General features: G+C 40.6%; 1 protein-coding gene across 2 annotated transcripts in view; it reads right to left on the minus strand.

Annotated features, from left to right (window-relative positions):
• PKIB (cAMP-dependent protein kinase inhibitor beta) overlaps positions 1-18,878 on the minus strand; it is a 71,392-nt gene extending 52,514 nt beyond the window's left edge. The window contains exon 1 of one of the 2 annotated variants that reach the window (XM_042446158.1): positions 18,616-18,878. The gene's annotated coding sequence lies outside the window, so the exon portion shown is untranslated. The remainder of the gene's footprint in view (positions 1-18,615) is intronic. The other variant, XM_042446157.1, reaches the window with a different exon arrangement.
• Positions 18,879-27,757: the final 8,879 nt, after the last annotated feature.

Raw genomic sequence — 27,757 nt, forward strand, 5'->3', positions numbered from 1 at the left:
CTTCATTGTTTGTTCAGGGAAAAAACTGAGATTCACAAACATGAAAATATTTTAAAGGACCCTTTACAGATCTGACTTCACTTTTTTTTTACTTTAGGAATTTTGCATATTATTATGCAATAGAATCTGGTCTTATAAAATTACCACATTTTGGGCATATTAACTGGGAAAAATATAGCTCATTTAGACAATAATTACAAATTTACTGATTGAATTTACTTTTAAATTTGACTTTTATTGGAAACAAAGGTATAAACTGGTACTGCAGGTAGTCTAGCAATTTCTGAGATGCAGGAAAAACATTATATATGGAAATTTATTAAATATTCTGAAATTAGATATCTCCATATTTTCAAAAAGACACAGAAAACAATTGTTTGCCGGGGGGGGGGGGGGGGAGAAAGCTGATGAAAAAGGAGAAAATCAAAGTATCACTGAATACTGATTTTGCTACAGAATCCTGGAATCATAGAGGTGGAAGACACCACTAGGGCCATCCAGTCCAACCCTCTGCCATGCAGAAATACCCAATCAAACACTCCTGACAGATGAACAATCATCTTCTGTTTAAAAACCTCCAAAAGAGGAGACTCCAAGGCAGCATATTCCACTGTCAAACACCCCTGATCACCAAGAAGTTTCTCCTGAGATTTAAGTGGAATCTCTTTTCCTGCAGTTTGAATCCATTGCTCCTTGTCCTAGTATCTGGAAACGTGGAAAACAAGCCTGTTTCTTCTTCAATATGGCATCCTTTCAAATATTTAAACATGACTATCATGTCTCCTTTTAACCTTCTTTTCATTAGGCTAAGCTGCTCCTCATAGGGCATGGCTTCCAGACCTTTCACCATTTTGGTCACCCTCCTCTGGACATGCTCCAGCTTCTCAATTTCTTTTTTGAATTCAGCTACCCAGAACTGGATGCAGTATTACTGGTAAGGATGGACCAAAGCAGAATACAGTGGTACTATCACTTCCCTTGATCTAGATACTATATTCCAAAATATACAACCAAGAATTGCATTGGGTTTCTTGGCTGCCGCCTCACACTGCTGACTTGTATTCAGCTTGTGGTCTACTAAGACTCCTAGATCCCTTTCACATGAACTGTTGTCTAGCCAGGTGTCTACCACCCTATATCTGTAGATTTCATTTTTTTCTGTCTAGCTATAGGACCTTACATCTCTCCCTGTTGAAATCCATCTTGTTATCTTTAGCCCATCTCTCTAATCTGGTGTCATCTGCAAATTTAATCAGCATGCTCTCTATTCCTTCATCCAAGTTATTGATAAAGATGTTGAATAGCACAGGTCTCAGTACAGATCCCTGTGGCGCTCCACTAATCACCTCTGTCCTGGATGAAGAAAAGCCATTGCTGAGCACCCTTTGGGTTCCATCAGTCAACCAATTAGAAATCCACCTAAGAGTAGCACTGTCTAGGCCACATTTTACTAGCTTCTTTGCAAGAATATCATTGGAAACTTTGTCAAAAGCCTTACTAAAATCAAGATATACTACATCCATAGAATTCCCTTCATCTATCAAGCCTGTAACAATATCAAAAAAAAAAAAATCAGATTAGTTTGGCATGACTTGTTTTTGAGACACCCATGTTGACTCTTAGTGATGACAGCATTGCTTTCTAAGTAATTACAAACTGTATAATGATCTGCTCTAAAATCTTTCCAGGTATTGACGTCAGGCAGACTGGGTGATAATTAATTGACTTCTCTTTTTTCCCCTTTTTGAAGATGGAGGCAACTTTTGCCTTATTCCAACCTGTGGGGATTTCTCCTGTTCTCCAAGAATTCTCAGAGATTATTGTCAGTGGTTCTGAAAATACTTCTGCCAGTTCTTTTAATATACTTGGATGTTGCTCATCTGACTCTGGAGACATGGATTCATTTAGAGTAGCATGGTATTCCTGTATTACTTTTCTGCCTATTCTGTGCTGCATTTCCCCCACTACACCACCTGATCCTCGCTCCTCAGGTTGTGTGCCATTTTCCTTTTTATAGAAAACTGAGGCAAAGATAGTGAGTAGTTCAGCTTTTTCTCTATCCTCAGTTAGTACTTGGCCATCTTCTCCATGCAGCGACCTTATTTCCTTGTTGTTCCTTTTGCTGCAGACATAACTTAAAAAGTCCTTTTTATTGCTATTAATCTGTCTGGCAAGCCTAAATTCATTCTGTGCTTTAGCTTTTCTTACCTTCCCCCTACATATACTAGCTAGATGCTTGAATTTCTCTTTGGTGTTTTCCCAATTTTTCCATTTCTTGCACATGCTTTGTTAAAATCTTAGCTCAGCTGAAAATTCTTAGTTAACCATTCTGGATTTTTTAGACACATCCCATTTTCCCTTCTTATTGGAACAGTTTTAGTTTGTGTCTTTTAGTACCTCACTGTTCAGCCATCCTGAACTCCCTTCTCTTTCAGTATCCTTGTCCATGGAATTGCAACCAGTAATTCCCTAAATTTACAGAAATTGATTTTCTTAAAGTCTAGAATGTGTGACACTTTGTCTAATCAGTTTCATTTTATGTTTTATCTCTATCAGAAATTTATACTTCCTCCTCATTACAGTCACTTTGTGGATGTCTAACACAAGGTTTGTCTGAATTAAGACAAGCTTCTCTATCCTTTCACTCAGCCATTCTGACTGAACTCTTGATTTAGTGTACTTCCAAATACAGATCACTCGGTTTCACATGTTGCAGAAGGTGGAAGTATCTGAAGCACGTGGCAGAAGGAGGAAGAACTGGAGGTTTATGTGGTGCAAGAGATTTGTCACCATCTTTCAGGAAAGCCACACTTGGAATCCCAGATTTGCATTCCTGGACAAAAACCTGAAGAAGTGCTTCATTCTGAAACAATTGAAAGCTCCTTTGTAACTCTAAGTTTGCAAATAATTTTTTCCTGAGAGGGACTGGGCCATGAACACTGTACCTTTAAATTTTTGTTGTTGTTGTTGTTGTTGTGTGCTTTCAAGTCATTTTCCTACTTATGGTGACTCTAAGGCGACCCTATTATGGGGTTTTCTTGGCAAGTTTCTTCAGAGGGGGTTTACCATTGCCATTATCTGAGACTAAGAGACTGTGACTTGCCCAAAGTCACCCAGTGGGTTTATATGGCCAAGTTAAAATTCAAACCCTAGTCCCCAGAGTCTTAGTCCATGAGGATGTGTGTATAGAAATACACACATACAAAGATTACTTTCAAATCCTTTTAAGCTTTTAAATTCCAGGGTAAGTATATAAGTATGACAAGTTTCTAAACAACGAGAAGGGAAGAAACCAATTTACTTGAAATGAGGATTTTCTATATATATATCTCCAAGAACACCACACGTTCATTTGAAGACAACTTCCCTCCTTGCAACCAATTCTTGGTAGCTTCTTACAAGTTTAAAACCACAGAGAAGAGCTTTCCACCTGTTTACATAAGTGTGGCCAGATCACTAATAAGACACAATCCATTTTTCAGGCAGCTTTAAATAAATCCTAATAGCAGATTAGCAGAGAACTCCCATCTCCTCTGGAGACTTCATTAGCATGAGCTTTCTCCTACTCCTGAAAAGCCATTTAAAGTTAAGAGCAAAGAGTAAGAATACCAGTGCTGCTGAATTTTTTATATTTGCTCTTCTCAGAGAACAAAACCATCTGGCTAAAAGGCCTAATCTCATAAAGAAAAAGTCTTCCAAATAGAGAGAAAAGACTCCATTATGCCTTATGTATTATATTATTCAAAACAATAGGGGTTGTTCTGGCTGTCTCCAAAGGGCAAATGCTTAACACAATAAGCAGGGAAAAGAAGAGGGAGGAAATGGAAATCCTTCACACATTGGGTTTTATTTTTGACAAATGCTTAATGTCAGCTCACAAGAGCCTGAAGGAACCATCTGATCTTGGTGGCTAAGCAAGTTCAACCCTGGTTAGTACTTGTATGGGAGACTGCCAATGAATACTAGGTGCTGTAGGTTAGATTTCAGAGGAAGGAACTGGCCATTTCTCCCAATGGGACCCACATGTTCAGAACTATAGATTCTATTGTGATATGTTTTGTATAAAATTAAACTCCTGTCATTAAAGTCAATAAAGAAAATTGGTGATACAGTTTATCTATCTTCAGGAACGACAAGGTTGATAGGCCAAACAAGAGCTTAGAAAAATTACTTAGACTTGAGAAACAGATGTATTAATTTTGAATCCTGTTATCAAATGTATATCTCTTTGTCTCAGATTTTAGAATGGGAATCAACTGGTGCAAATGTGTTTTGTCATATTTTCTAAAATTAATGTTACTGTTTCCTGGCTGTGGGTTACCACTAGAAAAACAAATTCTGGTGTGCAAATGTCAAAGGAAATCTCAGTATGAAATGGACACAGTCTACTTAAAAAAAAACTTTCTGTTAATATGTGACACTCAGTGGGCCTTCCTCCTGCTACAGCAGAGGGGCAAGTGCACCCATAGAGGCTTCACTGCCAGCCTGCTCCCTCCCCAGGGATGGAGCCAAGGTGGCAGTGAGGGTGGTAGGTGAGCAAGGCAGTGAGACAGAGGGGGCAAGCCACTACTGCCCCTCAAGAACAACCACCATACCTGCACCAAGTGTCACTAAGCCTGAGGATGCCACTGGAATCGGGCTAGAACTCTGGCAAACAAACCTGCCAGTCAAAGCTAAAAATGCTGGGCCAATCATAAGATAGCTTCATAAATGTTACATTTTTACCTAGAAGTGAGCCCCTGATTTCTATTTATGTGCAAACATTATTATTTTTCTTTTTGGCAGCATTTGAGCACCTAAAATAGGGATATGCAATTGTAGTTCTCCAGATGTTGCCGGCCTGCAAGTCATTTCAATCTAGCCAACAACCAGAGATTATGGAATCACAGTCCAAAAACATCTGGAAGGCCACAATTGCCCTAAAACAGAGGTGGATACACACTGGGGCCTTGAACGCCATTTCAGCTCCCCCAAGACCTTAATGTTACACCATGCAACATGATTCTCAACCATGACCTAAAGCAGTGATTCCCAGACTTTGGCCTGTCTCCAGATGTTTTGGATTCCAGCTCCAGAAGACCCAGTCAGCTTGGCCAATATTCAAGAATTCTGGGATCTAAAGCCTAAATATCTTGAGGACCAAAGACTGGTCTTCAAAAGGACTCTCTAGATTACATTTAGGTGCGTTACAGACGGTCCCATGAGGCGCCGTCGTTACACACAAGGGGCGGCGCTTCCTGACGGACCTTGCCCCTCGCACATAATGAGTGTATCAAAATGGCGGCACCCTATACAGATGGGCACCGTCATTTTGATGTCGCGGACGCATAGTTTCCAGACGTCACGCGGTAGAAGTGACACCGCGAGTGCATGCCTTGCGCCTTGTGGCACCACTTCCGGGGCATAGAAAGAAGCACCATTTTGGCACTTCTTTTTTGCTGCGCCCAGGAACCACGCGGTTTGGCTGCTGTGGTTCCCGGACGCAGCAACCAGCAGCAGCGCGAGACTGCCCGTTTTGGGCAGTCCGTAACGCGCAATAGTCTCTACTAGCAGTTTTTATTTTGAAGGAAAAGGGATATGAACATATGCAGAAGAAAGGCATTTTTTTAAAAAAATGTATTTTTCTATCCTCTACTTCTAACCTGCTTTAATAAGTAAAGGAAAAACTGAGAATAACAAATCAGAAAACAAAAGAAACATTTCCTATTTTAAAGCAGCAACAACAACAAGACATACAAAGCTTTGCTTGTGCAATTGCCCTGCTATATTGATGGAATTTTAAAGAGTGCAGAAGGTGTTGTCTTTCATTTGTAACCTTCTCAAGTTTTCCCACTATGCCTTTAACCTTTGTTCCGATCACAAAAATGAAATGAAATGAAAACCTGTTCACCAGGAAAAGATGCAAGATGCATGATACCTTCTGACTTAGGATAAATCTACACTCTAGACGTAATGCAGTTTGACACTAACTGCCATGGTTTGATCCTATGGAATCCTGGGATTTGTAGCTTTGTGAAGCACCAGCACTTTTTGGCAGAGAAAGCTAAAGACTTTGTAAAACTACAAATTCCAGGATTCCTTAGAATGGAGCTACAGCACTTAAGGGGGTGTCAAACTGTATTATTTATACAGTGTAGATGCATCCTGCTAGGATTAGTATATTTATCTGGTTATACCCTAGGATAATGAATGTGCAGTCTAATTTTTCTCAGATTTTCCTATCCCATGAAGCAAATACAGATCTCACAAGTGCAGCCAAGTAATGAATGCTGCTGACAAGTTTACAGCTCATATAAAGATTTTGAGTCCTCCAAATTCCCAAACTCTAAATTTAATGACCCCATAATTTTAATTTTATAGTCCTGAACAATGGAAAGCACTTTAGCCAACAAGGAAAAGCAGAGAGAAACAAGAGCATGAAACAGTTGCTCTTGGTTCATTTGTTAAACTTTAGTAAACAGCCATTAAAGGATATTATTCTTTCTTGTCTAAGTGTGAGAAAGGAAACTTGGCTCCCTTTTTGACTTTCACTTCACTAGAAAAACAGGTTACCCTCAGTTCAGTTGCAAGCCTCCAGGACAAATTCTCAGTTCTACTCTTTCACACAGAGTTAAATTAGAAGGTTAAAGTAGCACCAATTCGGTGTTATCCATCAGTTTTGCGCTATTAAGCAAAAGACGATCATACGAGATTTCAGGCAATGTGGGGCCGATACAGACGCATCCAAGGGCCATTCCAGGATCACATAAATTTGGAAAACATTGACGTTACAAGTCCTTTTTCACATGCGAATTTGAAGTTAGTTCGAATTAGCTTTGGTATGGAATACATTTTCACTTCTGCCCTGGGATAACCCCCGTCATTTAAAACTTCAGTTCCCATGATCCTCTTCAGCGGCTTGGCTTCCAGGTCACCTAGGGACCTTTCCGGCTCCCATGAGGAACAGGAGCTGTTTCGAAAGGGGAAACAGCAAGGGGTAATGGGCAAGGATGAACCTGCGCATTCCTCTTGCCCTTGCTGTCCACCTCTAACTGGGCATGGGGGGGGGAATTTCTCCCACTTGGTCTCCCTAGACAACCTCTTGTCCCAGTCATGTGCAAATATTTAATTCCATAACTGTGGTTGCTCTGCTTGCAAGCCTGTAGTTTGTTATTACTTTCTGTATCTGGGAGTTTGTATATACATGTATATACGTATATGCGTATATACATATGCACATATATATGTATACGTGCACATATGTGTATATATATGCATGTTCATAGATGAATATACACACATATATGTATGTGGGTATATATATATATACACACACACACATATATATGTATATTCATCTGACATATATACATATGTGTGTGTGTGTTTATACATATATATGTATATATAAATAAATACATGTATATAGGTATACATGTATATATGCACATATATATATATGTCTATGTAAGTATACATATCTATATATATACATACATATATGTATATGTATACATGCATACATATATACAGGCAAATGCATATGCATGTATACAGATATATATTTATACATATACTGTACATGTATACAAGTATACATATATACATCCACAGGTATTCAAACAGTGGAGGACTGAAATTGTGACAGTAATGTGCTAATATGTATTTCCATTGCTGTGGTTGTACAGTTTGCATGCCTGCTTTTTATTTTTGTTACTTTGTTACTTTATTGGTTGTGTGTGTGTGTGTGTGTGTGTGTGTGTGTGTGAGCATACAGGTAAAAAGAGAGAAAAGGATAGTTTTGAGATCGGACAAAACCTGCATGTTGGCAAATGGGAAATGTGAATGGATGAAATAACGCGAAATGAACAACAACACAAAATAATGGACAGGAAGGAAGCTGGGGGGGGGGGGTTCACCTGGAAGTGTACAGAGGTCAGGACACACCCCTGCACTGTCTGCGCATGCGGAGGATGGTTAATTCATAGTCTGGAAAGCATGGAGTAGTACAGTGGACCCTTGGCTTACGCAGAGGATCCGTTCCGGACACACACACACACCCGGGTAAGCCAAAAAAAGCATAAGCTGAAGTCCCATTCAATTGAATGGGGCTCATGCTCGCGGTGCAGCAGAGTATGTGCCACTTGCGTATGCGCCATTCATTCTCCCATCGTGCGGCTTCTGCATAAGCAGGAAACCACGTATGGGGTGCCCGCCTATGGCATGAGCGCAATGTAATTGATGTGATGCTCTCCTACAAACTAGCGCAGGACTGACTTCAGATTCGCTGCTGTGTTAGTTTTTCCGTATGATACCTAACCACGATATTTCACAAATTGACCTCACTGTCTCCTTCATTCGGGATTGAGGGACACTCTCCCATGTGAAAGAGTCCTGAGGAGTGTTAGGAAACAGACTCCAAGTGCAGAGTTTAAATGCAAATGAATTTAATTTATTTTATGGAATCCAAAGATGACTCGGGCATTTAAAAATTATACTAAATGAATTTTTATTGAGAACACAAGGAGGCAAGAAAGGACTATTTTGAGATCATTTCCTGAAGTTAGTATTCAAAATGATTGGTACTTTCCTAGGTCCATTATACCTTGCTTTTGAGACAAGGGATACAATCAGCCTCTGTATCCACAGATTGTTTATCTATGGAGTCAACCAAACACAGCATGAAAATATTTAAAATATATATACATTAACTCAACAGGAGATTTAAAGACCCAAACACACACACCAGGATTTTAATGAGAGATGGGCAGCCTATGAACCTCATAATCTTGTTGGATTCCAATTCCTATTAGTCTTAAATCACACTGTCAGCTTAGAGAGGAGTATTTAGAATTCTCAGGAAGAGCTCATGTGCCTCAGCAAACTACAAATCCCAAGATTTCATAGGACACACCCATGACAGTTAATATGAAATCATAGTGCTACACTGTGTACAGAAGAAATGGCCCCCAGCTAATCCATTCCTCCCACCATTTACTCCAAATATGGTTGACCTGGATCAAATGCGCATTAGGAGTTTTAGCCATGCATTAGCCATATCCTGGATATTACTGTGTGTTGTTAAAGGCACCTATACAATTTAACAAATTGAAATGTACTTTTATTTGCCTAATCCAGCATGGCACCTAGAAAAAGTTTAAATGACACTTGATGGGGGGGAGACGACACAAAAGCACCACTACCTTCAACTTTCTAATTCACAGAATTATTAGAGGAAATGGGAAAAGAGTATTGTGCAACAACAACAAAAAAGGATAAAAGAGAAACATTGGTAATTGTAAAGCAAATTCCTTTCCTCAAATAATGTGAAAGAAGCAAACAAAAAAAAAAAACCCTTCCAAATATCTGAGATTTCAAAACCACACAAGATAACAAAATAAATTCACCCAGATAAATCTGACACATATCCCTGAGTGTAACACATTGGTAGGAGATAGGGAAGTGGGAGATAAACAGTACTTTACTTCAGTTAAGTCTAATTCAGTTCCTTGTAAAAGCCATTCTCCAAATCCAGTTCTAATCAGCTTGGCTACAACTGCTGTCACATGGATTGTAACCTGTCTGATGGATTGTAAACAAAGGGCCACGATCAGAAGGCTACATGTCATAACAGAGGAAGCAAGAATCACTCTAAGAGTTGGTCTTATACCCTTTTCTTGATTCACCCATCCACAAAAATGGAAATTGGCAAATGATACTTAGCTATGATAAGGCAGAATGTTCTTATAAGAGGCACTGCTCTCAGAATTCAAATCTCTGAAGGGTATTATCACCAGGAGACAATGCACACACCCTGATGTAAACACTTCCAGAAAAGTGGAAGTCAAAAAGGTAATGCATTGTACTTTTTACTTGCTGTCCATTTAAAAACTCAATATTTACAAAGTCGCCTCAAGAGCCATGACATTTCAAATTAAAGGTCAAGGGGGGGAAGACAGGTGGAGTTGCTGGCACTCATTTTATTTATCTGTAGCTTTGAATATGTTTTTTCTGGTAGGCATTTCAAATATTAAGGAGATACGCAATATGGATAAATATACCCTGCCAGCTCTGGTCAGAAGGTTGGTGCACCAAACTAGTAAAATAAAAAGTTTAAAGGCAAGTCTACATTTACCATAAAATCAGGGGGGGGTGTCCATATTTGTAGCAACCCTGGTCTTCGCTATACTATTACTATGGACACTGAGGCAAATCGCAGCAAATTCGACTTAACAACCACACCACATGTTCCCGCATTCTGAGGTTGCCTCATTGTAAAATGGTGGCCCACAAGCTAGTTTCCCTGAATCATTTTTGGCCACACATCCATGATCACTCTGCTTTGTTAATTTTTTCCCCATCTGTCAAACATGTGAAAATATATATTCCCTCTCTGGACCAGGACACTTCTCTGTCTTCTTCTTCTTCTTTTTTAGCATGGGAGGACTGACCATTGCTAAAGCTAAACCAAGCAGTTAAATGGAGGTGCACAGATACTGGTATAAATATCTACTGGTCAGATATACTGCTTGGCATCCAATTATGCGCACCAATTCAGCATTCAAAAATGGAGAATGAGCCACTCTTAACTTCTCATCATATGAGAATTGTCCTGGTGGGAACAATCATGGGACTGTCAGACTCTGTCTGTCCAACCATCACAGGTTTCTCCCGCCACCCCAATGCAAATTAGTCAGTCACACATCCACTCATCTGAATTTTCCAGGAAATTCCAGAGAAAACTGAGATTCTTTTTTCTACAGATTAAAGCCACCAGGCACCAAAAAGTCCCACACCTGCTGCAAATTGGTCAAAACATCATGTCCCTGGATTGCCTCCAACTCAAAGTGAGTGACAATAGTGTCATCATAGTGTTGACAACCTCTAAGTCTTCAACATGGAGTCATTAAACTGATGCACTGCTACAGTCAGGGAAAGCGAAAAAACATTATGCTCACATTTTGAGTTATAACTTCAATGCAGCTTATTTTGTTAACTTGTTCTATTATGCTATCACACAGCATCATGCTATCTTCTGAAATCTGAATGCACAACGCTAAGAAAAACAAAATTAGCAAAACAGACAGGGATTATTTCCAAAACAATAATTTAATATACCTAGGAAAAGCTCATAGACAGAAACATGGAAAGACAGATGATTGTTAGGCTGCCTCCTGGGAAATTCTGAGGTATGTACTGTAGTTTAATGAGGTCTCAGAGCTCTCTGGCTGAGAATTCTGAATGCCCCTCCCTAAACTGCAAATCCCAGGATTTCAGAGGAGGTAGCCATAGCAATTAAAATAGAATAATAGTGCTACAACAGTGTGGTGTGATATTGTCACAACTGCTAAAACCTGGGTTTTGAATCCCTGCTTCTCCACGGACTACCTTGGGCAAGTCACATTATCTCAGCCTCTGAGGAAGGCAATGGCAAACCCCCTCTGGACAAAGCATGCCAAGAAAAACAGTGACAAATTCACTTTAGGGTTGTCATAAGCCAGAAACAACTTTAAGGCACACAACAGAAAGTCCCAAAAGTAACCTTTCCAATTGGTTGTAACTTACACCATACCTGGGGAGGTGGAATGCCAGCAGTTAAATGAAGGGAAAAGTTCAATGCCCTCAGAAGCTGTCTTTTGCCTGACAATTTTATCACCAGTTCTGTAAAACCAGCATAGCTATAGACATTTTATCTAAATAAAACTTCTTTATGTGTTTATTATATTTCAGGACAAACAACAGCACAATTGGTTGTAACTTACACCATTCCTGGGGAGGTGGAATGCCAGCAGTTCTGAGGGCATTGAACTTTTCCCTTCATTTAACTGCTGGCATTCCACCTCCCCAGGAATGGTGTAAGTTACAACCAATTTGTGAAGATTTAATGCTTGTCCCTCCTTTAATAAGATTAAATTGATGTGAAATTTCTCAAACCATATTCCACCTCCACCCCCTTTAAAAAAAACAGAATTTCATTTAGTTAGTTAGTTACAACACAAAACCATTTTTTACACTGGATTTTGGTGGGAGTTGGAGACTGGGAAAACATTTTTAAAATGAATTTTAAAGAACTTGTATGCACTGCAATCCCATTTTTGGTTAGAGAGTTTCCGGTGACTGACAGATTTCAAAAGGAATACTAGAAATTGCAATAAAAATCTGAAGTTAATTAAAGTCTGATCCACATGGCATCTGTACAGAGCAGAACACACATACATCCAATCCTGTCCTCCCTCCAGACTCTCAGGATATTGCATAAATTGCAACAGATTTTGAACAAATTATTATTAAGTTCCTATTTTTGGAATTCATGGGCTTTCCATATTATGCTTATTAGGAAAGTATTAAACATAGAAGTATTGTACACTACAAAGAAGCACAAAGTATGGTTTCATATATGTCCTGTAAAATGCCAAAATCAAGGATTTATGATGATTTAAAGGGGGAAAATCAATACACAATATTAAAGTTTAAATACAGATGTCATTATTTCCTATGGCATAGCAAAGAAAGGAACTAGTTCTTTTACATTTATATGAACACCTTGGGTAAATATGATGTGTTAAGTATAGTCAGCCTTCAACTTTTGTGGGGCTTAGGGGGACAAGAAGAGAAAAAAGCAAATATATGATACTATTTTTAAACAAAACCTAATAGGAGATTTCTCTAGGCATTTCTAGATCCTCCAGTGTGATTCTATGGTCAGGCTCTGTTAGAAGTTGACCACAGTATTGCACTGGAGGACCTAAAGAGGATACATTTGTTCAGTCATGTATAGGGCAGCAGCAGGGGGAACAGCAAATACAGTAATCCTCAAATACTGTAATCAAATCTGCAAATGCTTCACCCACAAATGTGGAAGAATGACCGTATTATGCTCAAGGGGTGGGGAAAGGGATTCAGATAGGAAGAAAGGATGGAGTTGTACTTGGATTGCCAAGAAAGTGGTGGAGGGGGGGGGGGGGAATAGCAGTGTTTTAGTTGCCCAGACTGGAATGTAAAAGATGCATGATTTTTCATAACTATTGTATTTCCATGTCAAATGATGCTGCTTCACTCAACATTGCTTTCTTGTTATGTAGCAGTAAAAAAGAAGAGATCATCAAACTTAGCTGCCATGTGAAGCTAGTCATTAAGCTGACATGGAGAGATACATTTCAGGTCACCATAGTAGACAGCAATGAAAGAATATAGTCCAATGATCACATTGCTCTGGAGAAAACAATACTGAATAGCCACAATAAAATCTATTTCTGACCTAACCCACTCCAGGCACAGGTGCAAGGTATCCTTCATAGCCCTGTTTAGTCCCTCTGTGTTCACACAGGCAGTGTGCCAATAAGGAAACTAAAATGTGTATACACTTTCTCACATCTCTGACTTGCACTCCTCCCTCTATGTTTGTTATTCCCTGTAATGACCAGGTATGTCAAGTGGAGAAAAGACTGAAGGAAACAGAGTTTTATTATATCCTATGATAGCCTTCCCAATGAGCCAGCATGGTGTCATGGTTTGAATGTTGGATAAGGACACTAGGAGACCAGGGTTTGAATCCTTTCTCAGCCACAGAAACCTATCGGGTGATCTTGGGCAAGTCCTGCTCTCTCAGCCTCAGAGAAAGCAAAGGCAAAGGCAAATCCCCTCTGAATAAATCTTATTGAGAAAACCCAATGGTAGGTTCACCTTACGGTTACCATAAATTAGAAGGACTTAAATACACACAAGAACAACAACAAGCCTTCCCCTCACTGATGTGTTTCAGGTGTTTTGGAAAACAACTTTATTGTTGTTGTGTGCTTTAAAGTAATTCCCAACTTATGACAACCTATCATAGGTTTTCTTGGCATGATTTCTTCAGAGGGCTTGTTTTTGCCTTCTTCTGAGGCTGAGAGAGTGTGACTTGTCCAAAATCACATACTGTAGTGGGTTTCCATGGCTGGGCAAGGATTGAAACTCTGGTCTCCAGAGTTAAACACTAATGCTCAAACTCCTATACTCTGCTGTTGGAATACAATTCCAATTATCAACCAAACATTGGTGACAGTGGGAATTATGGTCCAACTCATCTGGAAGGAACCAAGTTCTGGATGACTATGCTAGGAGGGTCCATAAAGTGATGCCATATCCACAACAGACTTGTTCAAACATCTATTGCATTATTTTATTGCTGTGTTTAAAACAAAGCACAGGAAAGTCTGTACTTCCTCTTCCTCTGCTGATCCAAAATGACATAAATGTGAATTTCAGATGAATAAGAGATCAAGTGATGATCTCATTACCATTTTGACAAGGGAAAAAGCTCATTATGATTTGCACTTTGCTGAGCAAACAACTTTTCTTTTCCTTCAAAGTTGCTTTTTGAAAGGAGTGTCTGAGCAAACATTTTCCTCTGTGCAGGAAGGCCTGTGTGAAGGACCATGCTTTTCTCCCTGCGTGGGCACATCAGGGTGGACTCATTTTCCATCTGGGAGATTTAAATAATACATTCTCTAAATCACCAAGATAGAAAAGATCAGCTCAAGACTGCTGCTTAAACTGGAGTTCCTTATTTTGTAAGTCACATATTACTGATAGAAGAACACATATTTATTGGTTGCAAAAACAACTCTAAAAGATCAAGTCAGACTTAAATAAAATGGTGCAATGTGGAGGGCCCTAGTTCAAGCTTCCAATCAACCCTTGCCATGCCCTTTTCCATTATAATCCATGTCATTCTCCCCCCTCAAACACACCTTTTAAAAAAAAAAACTCACACAAGAAGGTAGCATTCTATGTCAACTAAACATACTCTGCCCTGTTGGGGGGCTATTTTTCAGGATCTTAGCCCATTTATGTTTTTCTCCCTCAATGTTTTGTTGGGGGTTTTGTTTGTTTGTTTGCTTGATTTTGGTACTTTTGAAATTTTAGGCTTCTCCCAAGGTTGCTAATATCAGTCTTCTGATTGTGGATGGTGCCATTTTGACTACCTAACAACCAGCACCAGGCGAGCACAGTTTTGATCAGCTTAGAAAACTTCTCAATACCAGATCTATAAAGGAAACAAGTGAAGTCAAGCAAAGTAAAAAGAAAATATCGACATTTCATTGCACTGCGGTAAAGACATTTCATTGCATTGCATTCCTGGATGGGGGTTAAAAATGAACACCTGAGGCTGAGAATAACAGAAATGTTCATAACATTAGAACAGTTTCCCAAAGGGACAGATGAATTTCCTTGATGTTGGACAGTAACTCCTATCATCCTTCGCCACTGGCTTTGCTGGCTGTATGTTTAGCACCAGCTGAAGGATAACAGGATCCCCAATCCTGGCATTAAAAAAAATATGGCAACAAACTGAATCCCTTCCCCAGGAAGATCAGTTGAAACCAGCCCATTCATGTTTGATGACATGAATTCTTCCTCTCCTCAGCTGAACTATTTGGGGACAATCTAACAGATCAAAATAATGATGTTCTCTCTTCTTCCCATCAGCTGCCTGCTGATCTTCTGGCCTAACAGAGGATGTATCAGTACGATTAGTATTTGTTGTAACAGCTTTCCCATCTCCCAAAGAGTAATACCTCAACTGAGAGAGCTATTTCACCTGGAAATAATATATATACTTTTCTCCCAAATTTAGGGAACCTCTTTTAGCCTCAAGGGCTATAGTCAATTTCAGAAATGTTTGGGGGTAGGGATCACATTCTAATGGTGAGCAAAGCCAAAATAATGTCACAAAAATTTTCTGGCATATTTTATTGTAAAGTTCTCCTTGCATTCTGAAGGGTATTTCAACCTTTTGGAATGGGAAAGAAAGCCTGTACAGAAGCCACCAAACAGTGATTTCATGGAGAAGGGGCACAGCCAGTTAAACAACTCCAGAGGGCCAAATTTGGCACTGAGGGTAAGGTTCCCCCCTCCCTGTTTTACCTGAATCCACAATAAATCCACGTGGAGAGGACCTTCCTCAGTACGTCTATTAATGAAATCAAGAAAGGCCCTGATTTTTAAAATCAGTAGGGAAATGGCTGGAGTTTCAACACTCAGCCTTGGGTACAGTGATATAGTAGGCCCTTGGTATTTGGTAGGATTTGGTTCCAGGAACTCCCATGGATACCAAAATCCATGGATACTCAAGTCCCACTAAATACAATGGCATAATTAAATGGTGTCCCTTATATAGAATGGCCAGATCAATGTTGGAATTTGTAATTTTTGGAATAGTTTCAAGCCATGGATTGTTGAATCCATGGATAAAGAAACTGTGGCTATGGCTATATTATTGTCATGACACAAGAATAAGCCTGTGCTAACAGGGCTTGGGATGGGATTATAAAAGAAATCAAGGGCAGCCCAGGCCTAGGTAATAGGAGGCCCCTGTTCTTCTTGGTAACCAGCTCAACACTTATGGCAACGATGACTCTGCAATGCAGAACATGTCCACCAACTCCATACTGTTTATAGATGATGGTGTGGAGAAGCTAAGCAAAAGTGGTTTGTCCAGTGATCTCCAAGCAAAGTGACTATCCAGTTCACATTCTGAATCACGGCATCACAAGCAGTTTCGGAGCTGGTGTGCTCAACAGGACTCCACTAGTAAGCCTCTTTTCAATGCACATAATTCAAAGGAGAGTCTCTGATCATGTCCAAAGTCCTTTTCATTTTACAATCGAATAGTTAAGCTGATAAAGGTTGCCAGGTCACATGTTGCAACTCGATCATAAGCAAGAATTACATGCCTGTAATTCAGCTATTAAATCTCACTGCATGGTCCCACAGCAGTCACTTTCTCACAAGCTTAACCTCCCTCTCAGGATTGTTGCGGGGAGGTATGAAAAAACAATTTTGACTCAGAAAGGGGATTGTGCTGGAATGAACATCCAGCTCCTTCGAAAGAAGGTTGTTGAAGGTGCAGCTCTATGCGTGCCTACTAAGAAGAAAGTCCAACGGGGTTCAGGGCCAACAACTCAAAGGAACTGCGGAAGTGGACTGAAACCCAAAAAATCTGGTGGTTAAATAAATGGGCGCACCTTAAAGATGACATTAGGCAACTCTCCCACTAGTCCTTTTCAGGCTGAAACAGATTAAGAGGAACTAACTTCGGAGCATACTGGTGCAGGAGTGTCACCTGAGCTGCCCACCTGTGGGCTTAATCCACGTAGCCTAATGTTGTAACATTCCCACCAGACAGAATGCAAACAGGATTTGCAAATAGCTCTTTTGCTTGCCACATGTCCAGAAAATCTGTGCACTAGTATTATTATTATTATTATTATTATTATTTTATTTTCTTATATCCCGCCTTTCTCCCAACATAGGACTCAAGAGAAAGTGATATCACAGCTGAACATCCCTCCTCCTTCTCCCCCACCTGTTTTAAATAACACTTCTGCAAGAGAAAATGAATATACAGTTCAAAAAAGCTGCTATAATAATAATAATAATAATAATAATAATAATAATGTTTATTTATATCCCGCCTCTCCCTACGGATCGAGGTGGTTTACAAAACAGAGAAATGTCAATAAAATACACAGTACAAATAAAATCCAAAATTTAAGTAATCTCCTAGCCCAACCCCCCTCCCTATCTTAAAACAAGAACAAAACAAATCAGGGTAAAAACGAATTAAAATATAGTTAAAATGACAAGACTGTCAAAACTAGCAAACTAGAGGTGAAACATCTTCAGGGGGGGACAAGGGCTGTCAGTGGAGCAGGAGGTCAGTCATCATCATCAACAACCTCAGCCTCATCTTGCTTTCTCCCCAAAACTGGAATTCAAAGTGGCCCCCAGTTTGAAAGAATTATACAATTCAAAGCTGTTTGACACTGGAGCACACTCTCTCGGAGTGTGGTGGCGTCTCCTTCCTTGGAGGTGTTTAAACAGAGGCTGGATGGCCATCTGTCAGTGATTGATTGAGAGTTCCTGCATGGAAGAATGGGGTTGGACTGGATGACCTTTGGGGGTCTCTTCCAACTCTATGATTCTGTGATTTTAAGACACACAAAAAGTGAACATTAAAACGGAATTAAACTTCAAAGACACAGTCGACTTGTTACTCTGGACGATCAGTCTGTCAAGGGATCTTGCAGCATCTTTTGAGACCAAGGAAGAAGAAGTTGGGAGCAGGCACTTTCCCAGGCCTGAGCCTCCTTCCTCCCATCGACTGGGACTGTCCCCTTGCTGCCCATCCTCAAAAGCATTCCCACCGCCCCAAAGCTCCTCCTTCCCTCCCAGTCATGAGACTCAGCCTGGGTTAGGACTCTGGAGGCCAGGGTTCGAATCCCAGCTCAGCCACGAAGCCCACTGGCTGACCTTGGGCAAGTCACACTCTCTCAGCCTCAGGGGAAGGCAAGGGCAGTCCTCTGAAGACACCTTGCCAAGAAAACCCCTCGACAGGGCGGCCATAAGTGGGAAGAAACTTGAAGAAATGCCCTCTTGGCTCTCCCCTCTGGGGCCCGCATTAAGCCTGGGCAGTTAAAGCGGTCTCAAACCCAAATGCAGCCCAAGGCTCAAACCCCCCCCCCCCCCCCCACTAGAAAGGGGTTTTCCATGGCGGAGCCAGGATTCGAACTCAGGTCCCAGACTGAAAGCATGCCAGCCGGCTCCCTCCCTCCCTCCCTCTCCCTCTCTCTCTGCCCCAGCAGCACTTACCACTTTGGAGAAAAGAAGAGGCAGAGGAGAAGCAGCCCTCCAAGGACTCTGCTGAGGCTCCCGCCTTTCCTTGCTGGCTTCCTCTCAGCTTCCCATCCCAAGAGGCAGCCCTTGGACCCAGGAAGAAGAGGGAGAGCCAGCCTCTGAAGTGAAGGGACTCCAAAGAGAAAGGGAAATCCACACTGAAATCCCCAGAGGAGCAGGCTCTTCTCTAGAGCAAGCCTAGGACTGAGAGAGAGAGAGCTCTAGTCGCCTCCTGCCTTATGTTGTAAGAGAGAGATAATCCTGGGAGGCGGGATCAGTTGCAACTGCCTGCCTTGTAGAGTGGAAAAGCAAGACTTCCACCCACACTGCAGAAATAATCCGGGTTGACCCCGCTTTAACTGCCCTGGCTTAGGGCTAGGGCATTCAGGGAATGGTAATTTGTATTGGGTGTTGTTGGGTTTTTTTAAACATTTTTAATGAGCTTATATGGTTTAGAATTTAGTCAGGAAGAGAGGCTCCTGTTGCACCAAATAAACCTTGGCTTTATGGAAGACCATTTACGGCAAGAATGTAGCTGGCTGAGGAGGGAGACTATACCTTCCCCCTTCGCTGGGGTTAGTGGCCCAGGACCCCTGTGGAAGTGGGGGAACCACAAAGAACACAAACACTCCTAGGGAGTTTATCACACCGGGGCTGATTTCGGCATTAAAGAGAGATTAAAGCACGTTTAAAGCATCCCACAAATAAAGTGAAAATGGCGAGTAAGTGAGCAAATGGTTATCAGACGCAATAAACTCCTGAGCTCCTTCGTGTGATAAACTCCTATGTTTTTACCTGAAAAAACACTTCTCTAGGAATCTCTCGGTCCTCAAGTGCAACTTTTGGTTAAAGTTGACCATAGAGTTGAGCTGGAGGACTGAGATATTCCTAGAGAGACCATATTAATCCGATCCATGAACAATCAAATCTGCCAAAGTTGAAGCCACAAATGTGGAGGGACAAGTGTGGTGTCAAAGGTGCAATGGTTACAATCATATAACAGTTGCAAGTATTTCACAGTTATGATCTCCAATACAATTTTTCTCCCATTCAGTGTCCTCTTAACTCAATTCTCTTCAACACCTTTCAGCTCTCTTAAACTCCCCCTTCGTCTCCCACTCAACTGCAACTCAACTCTACTCCCACTTCCCACAACAAACTACCATTCCCAGAATTCTCTAGCATTTAGCCATGGCAGTTAAAGCGGTGTCAAAACAGATTATTTCTCCACTGCGGATGGAAGGACCCTTTATCTGTGGGACTCAGGTTGCATCCGCACTGAAGGAATAATCCCATGTGACCCCACTTTAACTGCCATGGCTCCATGCTATGGAATTCTGGGATTTGTAGTTTTGTGTTTGTTGGGGGTTGTACTAACATTACTCATACATCATCACTCCCTATGTCATGGAATGGAATGGCGATATTTGTGATATAACTACCAAAATTATACGTTTAAAGTACAATATATGGACACAGCCTAAATGTATAGACCCTTCCCAGTAAGAGAGCTCTGGTGCCACAACAAACTACAAATCCCAGCATGGAGCCATGGTAGTTAAAAGTGGAGTCAAACCATGTTATTTCTGCAGTACAGATGCAGCCTCAGGGCTGGGTTCCAGCCCTTCCATGCTCTTAGGCAAAGAAAACATCCTATTTGGGCTGTCATGAAAGGGAAACAAATTGTGATTTATTTTCCTCTTGTTGTATTTTGACTGTCAAGGATAAAGAGAAGGATGTTAGATTGGTGTTTTTATTTTTTTCTCTCCACTTTTTTGGTTTCATATATTTGTTGTTGTGTGCCTTCAGGCCATTTCCAATTTAGGATCAAGTGGTTTTCTTGGCAAGTTTCTTCAGAGGACAGTTTGGCTTGGCCACCCTCTGAGGCTGAGAGAGTGTGACTTGCCCAAAGACACCCAGTGGGCTCTATGGCCAAGTAGGAATTCAGACTCTGATCTCAAGGGTCATAATCCCATGCTGAAACCACTAGGTTGCACTGGCTCATCATCTCATGTATTTATTCTTTATTTATTTTATTCCTATGCCACCTTTCTACTAAATTGGATTGAAGCTGGCTCCCAAAAGATACTTTTAAAAAGTACAGTTTTAAAGGCACAATTGAAAACATTGTGTTAATATATAACAAGTTCAAAATATAAAACCATGAAAAACATACCAAGTTAAAAACATGAAACCCTTAAAAACATACAAAAGCAATGCCTTGGCTAGCTGTGGTGGGTGCTTTAGAAACGCACATACACATCCCTTAACATGGAGGAATGTGGGTGACATTTGCTGTTCTGCCTCAGGCAGCAAAATGTCTTCAGCTGGCTCCGTGGGTGTGCAGATGTGATTTTGGAAGCAGGCATGCAGTGTCCAAAGACACAATGTCTGTGTAACATGAATCAGACACACAACCTGTGCTCAGCAGTATGACTGCTGTTGAATATGTCAAATGATCATGAAGACTGTCATTTCATTAGGAAATCTTATGCAATCCTGTGCCCAATTGTTGTTGTATGCCTTCAAGTCCTTTCTGACTGTAAGGTGAACCTATCATGGGGTTTTCTTGGCAAGATTTCTTCAGAGGAGGTTTACCATTGCCTTCCTCTGAGGCTGAAAGTGTGTGACTTGCCCAAGTTCACCCAGTGAGTTTCATGGCTGAGCAGGGAATTGAACCCTGGTCTCCAGATGCATAGTTTAGTGCTCAAAGCCTTTTACATGGAATAAATTCCATTGAAGACTGTGGCCAATGTGACTGGATTCTGGCATCCTAGAGCCCCACCATTGTATTTAATGTTGCAGATCTGGTGGATGAAGTCTTTCCCTGGGTGGGGGCTACTGGGTGGTGAGCACCCCCCCCCTCCATCCTCCAGTCCAAATGGCATCTAAATTCCCAGGTAGCTTGGTTTGAGCACTGGACTATGACTCTGGAGACCAGGGTGCAGTTCCCTGCTCAGCCATGCAACCCCCTGGGTGACCTTGGGAAAGTCACACACTCTCAGCCTCAGGGGAAGGCAATGGCAAACCTCCTCTGAAGAAATACTGCTAAGGAAAACCCCACAATAGGTTTGTCTTAGGGGCACCAAAAGTTGGAAAGGACTTGAATGTTCATAGAGCCAAATTCAATTTTTAGGATTGGAGGATGGAGCTATATCCAGGTGCTGTTCAGCTGTTGTTGTGCAGCTGGGGAAAAGGCATTATGTAAGCAGGTACTGTACTGGATATCCCTTTTACAATGCCCAAGAAACTACAGTACTACTGCTGCTGAGAATACCTAGTGAATGGCACTTTTTTCTGAGTAGACATGCATAGGATTGCCATCTTACCCAGATACATTTTGACCAGTTAATCGATTGTCTTCTGGTGTGAGTCAGACAGTACTTCTGAAAGGGAGAGAAAGATTTTCCCCCCTCTGGATTATGTATGCATGTCTAGGCTGCAGCAAGTTTCATCACAGAAAACCAGAAACTCTTTGAAGTTGGCATTTGCTGTCTGACTGCAGTTTTTATAAGTAGTTGTGTTGAAATTCATAGATTTTTCTTCTTCTTAAAAACGATTGATTAATTGGGACACATTTTTTAGCTGATAAAAAGTATGTTTAATTGATGGCTCTCCCCAGCGTGTCAAATTTCAGCACGATTTGTTGTAAATCTATCTCTGGGAGGGCACAAAATTCTTTCTCCAGTTGAGGTGCTGTCAGAGTAAGGCCTTGGAGCAGAGATCTAGGGCCAAGCTCAGCAGAATGAATGGGAGATCTGATGAAAGTAAAGTAATACACATTACTACTTGAAGAGCTGGAATCCCATTAAGTCTTGAGTGGGGAAACTTTTATGAGTAGAGGACTGGGTTTGTTTTTCCCCTAGACCTTTCTGTGGGTCAGATGAGACAGGGGGTCGGCACACCATAAATGGATTCCTGAGCCGCTCAAGATCATTGGGTGTACAGCCAGGAGCTCAGTTTCTTTCTGTGTGGGCAGTTTGATCATCTACCCCCACATAGTACCTTCCTTCATGTGGGACACTTGAAGCCTCAAAGGGCCAGTTGAGGCATCATGAACTGATGCTTCTTATGGGACCATGCATATGTAGAAACACCACCGGTTTGATGAAAGCTGCCTTTGCCTGATCCTTTCCTTGGATTAGGGAGGACATGAAGCTACCCTTGATCCCTTTGACTTTGACTTCCTTGATTTCAGTTCCTAATTGCTAAAGGTAAGGAGAACTGAACCATGCATCCTCATATATGTGTGCTTTCAAGTTCCATCACTCATTCATGAATGCCCACTATGTATATTTTCTTCTTCATGACAAATCAAGAGGGAGATCAAAGAGATGAGGAAAGACCTGTGAAAGGGTGTATCCCCAGAACAGAACTGAGGAGCTTTGCAGCATGGATTACAAGATTCACCATGCCTGCATGAGACCACTGAGGTCAGTATATAAGATGTTTTAACTGTATTTGTTGGTGTTTAAATCTGCTGCTCCCTCTCCCCAGCACTTGGGGTTCAGAATCCTGTTGGTATACTTCACTGGTATATTATATGGAGATGTAGGTGGGAGAAGACTGAGGATGCTGCAGCTATGTAAGGCTGCTTGGAATACAAAGGAGGAATTTCTCTTAATTTCAAATGAAAAGAAAGTGGGGCCAGAACGCAATCACATGAATTCGCTAGTTCAGCAAATTTACATGATTTCAAATTGCATTCAAACTGACTTCCCATTGCCCAAAAATAGCCTGCCATTGCCCGAAATTGCGTGTGGTGGTCTATCACGCTATAACGTGAAACCCCATGATTGTATTCAGACTGACTTCCCATTGCCTGAAATAACGTTAAACCCCATGATTGCGTTCTGATTGCCATTGGATTATACTTCCAATTTCTCTTGTCTGATAAACTCCTTTGTGTGTCTTCCCTCACTATTGTTGCATGACCATGGAAAAAAGTACAGTCATTAGCATAATGGGCCAACAGGATTCTGACCACAATTTGGAAATAGGATTCCAGATCAGATGATGTAACTTGTAGGCAGTGGTGAATAATCACAGGTCTTATTCCAGAAACAAAATATGTACCATAAACATAAGCAGACAGCTCTTCAGTTATTTTAGCTTTATATAGCTACTCACTTCTCCCAGAACTTTGGAAGTTATAGCACAGTTCAGTACATTTCTACTTGGAAATTACTCTCTTTGAGTTCAATGAGGTAAATAGTCCCAGGCAAGAGATGTAAGAATGCAGCCTTTCCATCATTTGAGCAAAAAGAACATTGCGGCCTTACACCATCTTAGTGTACTTTTTGTACAAATATGCACGCAAAGCATAAATAAAGCAGATTCTTTTGACAAGGAAGAAGATACACAACCCTGCATCAGATCACCAAATAGATACCCTGCGCCCTGTAGCTTTTCAGCTTCAGCCAAGCCTCAACGTATTTTGTTCCCCTCTGGAAAGGAAGGTCGATCAAGTTTCATGGGCCTTACTTCCAAGTAATAATGCAAAGGATCAAAGCTTTCATTTGTACAGAAACCAGGATCTTGTAAGGTGTTTTCCTTTGATCTAGTGTCAGGCTAACAGTATCAGGGAGAGCTAATTAAATGAAGTTGACAGCTCCAGGGGAAAGAGATTACATTTCTTTTATTCTAGCATCTGTTCAAAGTATACATTTCCCAAATTAGCTCATTCCTCCTTCCATGGCTCTGTCTATACATATTTCTGGAAGGATCAGAGTACAAAATGGACTAGCATTATAAAGCTGCTGAGAAACAAGGACAACTTTTTAAAAATATTAGGTCTCTCACCCCACCCCCAACAACTACAGCACATTTCTGAGACTTGGCTTTTAAAAAAAAGCTTTTTCAGTAAATACATGGGGCAATGTGTCTGCTTTCTAAGAGAGTTTCTACTCTACACAATTACAGCAGTTTGATGCTATTGTAACTAACATGATTCCATCCTGGGATTTGTGGTATAAGGATTTCTCCACTGGAGAGCCTCAACAATGTAAAACTACAGATCCTACCATTCTGCCGTATGGAGCCATGACAGTTACTTTGCTAGTTCAATGGTAATTATAGGATAAACTCAACGGTTGGTCTTAACTAAAGAAAACTCATTGGATGTTGATTTACCAAATTCCCACTGATTCAGTGGGGTTCCTTTAACTGGTACTAAAAATTGCATTTAACCCTATGAACTTTGTCAACATAGCTAAAAATAATAGCACCACTCAGTATAGTACACTCGTTGCTATCTGAATCACTTCAGCTCTCACCTTATTTAACTTCTGTTCCAATTCATTTGCAAAGCCATTTTAAAAAACAACAGTCTGCTGATGGCAAGCTGACTTTCCCTCCTTCTTGATGTCTTTTTTTCTCTCTCCTCAAATATATTAATGTTCTTGCCAAGATTCTCCTTCACTGCCTAATTTCCATAAGTTCACATCCCAGCTTGTGTTTGATGTGCAGGTTGTTGTAGAGAAACGTATGAGCAGTCAGAAACCAGAGTTACAGGGGGAGGGATTTCCAGAAAATAGCCACATCATGAACAGCTGTTTATGAGAAGCAGAAAATATGTCAACAATGCCAGAAGGGGAAGGAAAGTCTTCCTAATCAAGTTATGATGAGACACAAATAACTGGTTATCATAACACACTTGTCATACTACTGCCTCTCCTTCTTAGTGAGCCAGTTTCTTTTGGGTTACCCCTCCCAGATTACATTACAGTTGTGATGCTGAGGTGGACAGGGGAAGAATATGTTTTGTACTAGAGGCCAGAAGCATTGAGCTATGAATTTCCCCCTTCCCCTCTTTTAACTAATGAAGAATAACCATTTTATCAAAACATGAAGGCAAAACATGTTTAACTATCATGGTAATTAACAATTTTGGAGTAGAAATGCCTTAGAGCTATAAGTATAACTAATTACTTTTAAAAAACAACTTGCAAGCAAAAGTAACTTAATTTCTCTACCCATGGAGATGTTTATGTATGTGTATGTGTGTGTGTGCATTAACTTCCACAGTGATTCTACTGTGAAAGCACACTCACTCTGTTTTGTTTATCTCTTCCACAAGAATGACATGGGGGAGTCTGTTTCTCTGATCTACATAGCATTGATTTACAAAATCTTCATTAATATTGTCAATTTTTAATGGGGGAAACAATGAACTGCCACATAAAGATATCAATTCTGATTGGAGATGCCAAGTTGAAATAGAAAGATCCTGGGAAAAAGCAGACTGATTTCCCCTCCAGCACTAGCTGGATAAGCAATGGTGAATTACTCTTGCTGAAAGATTGGCAATGGGCAATGAGAGAGATAGCAAAGATAAGTTTGTGAAGATATGGACTCTGTTTATATCTCAGTTTACAGACGTAGCAATGGATCAAGGCTCACTAACAGCAACACACATGACATTTTGGCACACTTAAAAACAAACTAAAAGTGAATTTAACGTAAGTATTGCCATGAAAAAGGTTATCTAAATAAGATAGTAGCTTTGGAGTTTACTGTTAATTTTATAAAACCAATAAATAAATAAATAAGAATTTGTTTCATGTCAATTGCAAAACTACCTCTTCACTTTCAAGAGTTTAAATGTACTTGAAATGTGATACATTTTAATACAAAAAGCACAGGATAAATATTTGATCAGAGGAACATGCAAAGTGCTTAAGGGATAACAGGGGGACAGCGAAATTACCCTTCTTAGTAGTGGAGCACATGTTTTGCTTGTTCAAGTTCAAAGTGCCCAGTATCTCTGTCACCAACAGTTTAGAAATCCTGGGAGCCACTGTCTGTCAGTAGCCTCAGATGATATGGAAAGAAAGAGACAACAATATTTTGAAGGATGGACACAATGATCTAAATCCAACTTTAGTCTTACCTGGCATGGTTCCACAGAAACAAATGAGGATTCAATTAGTTGTGACTAGCAAAGCTCATTCATTTTGATGGACTAATGCCTAATATGTCAACACTATTTACAGTTTAGCAAGTTTATTGTAACTGCTGCTGCAATTTTACATATATTTACCTGTACATAAATGGAAGTGAATACAACGGATTGGATTATAGTATGGTTTAAGTCCTATTTTTAGTTCCAGCTAGTCTCATTGAAATCTATAGTATTCACCTATGTGTTTACCTATAATTAATCTATTGATTAAAGGGGGTCTGTGAATGCTGGGTTCCGTAGGCCCTGTTTTAGAGAATGGAAATGGCAAAACCACCTCTGAGTATTAGTTGCCTAAGAAAACTCTATGAACTTTATGAGGTCACTATAAATCGACAAGCAACTGGAAGGCACATGTATGCACACTCCAGTGAGGATTAACAACAAGGATCTGGGCCTGCATGCAGGGACGTAGCCAAGGGGGGGTTCTTGGGGTTCGGACCCCCCTTCCATTAGAAAAATGAATGGTGTGTGCTGCTGCGCCGCCCCACCCACGCCCCATTATAATGGTGGCACTTAGTCTGGACCCCCCCTTCCTGAAATCCTGGCTACGTCCCTGCTGCATGTCCCATCTCTCACTTTCAATCTCATTTGGTCATGATTCATTTTAACTAGATCAGAGGACCTCAGTGCTAATGATTATTTATGCAATGAACCTGGCTCTGAAGTGGATGATCAGGGACCATGTGCTGCTGGTAGCCATTTCCTCAGCATGCCTGCAGTGTCATGCAAACATGCTCCCAACAGTGAACATCCAATTATAATGTCATTTGGAAGTACAATTAGAGAAAAAGACATGCACTTTAAATGATTACTGTACTATGATGAAGAACCAAACAGATCCTTTGATAATGAATATAATCAAAGCTCAGCTCAGCCTACTGACAAAGTAAGGAGATCATAAAGTGCAGTGCGGAGGTTTTTTCCCCTCCTTTATTACTTTTATCCCATTGGATGCTGATTAATGCAAAACCAACTGAGATTAATTAACTACAAGTGTTAGGTCTGCAATCTGAGTATGCTATTGCATATTTTTGATAATATGCATGGTGTCAGATAATTTAAGATAAATGTATTTAAATATATTCACAGCCTCTTATCAAATCTGCTGGGTAAGAAATGTATTAAAAGTCAGAGACAATTCAACAAATGTGCATG

The sequence above is a fragment of the Sceloporus undulatus genome, chromosome 1 (genome assembly GCF_019175285.1).
Source record: "Sceloporus undulatus isolate JIND9_A2432 ecotype Alabama chromosome 1, SceUnd_v1.1, whole genome shotgun sequence".
NCBI classification, from domain to species: Eukaryota; Metazoa; Chordata; class Lepidosauria; order Squamata; family Phrynosomatidae; genus Sceloporus; species Sceloporus undulatus.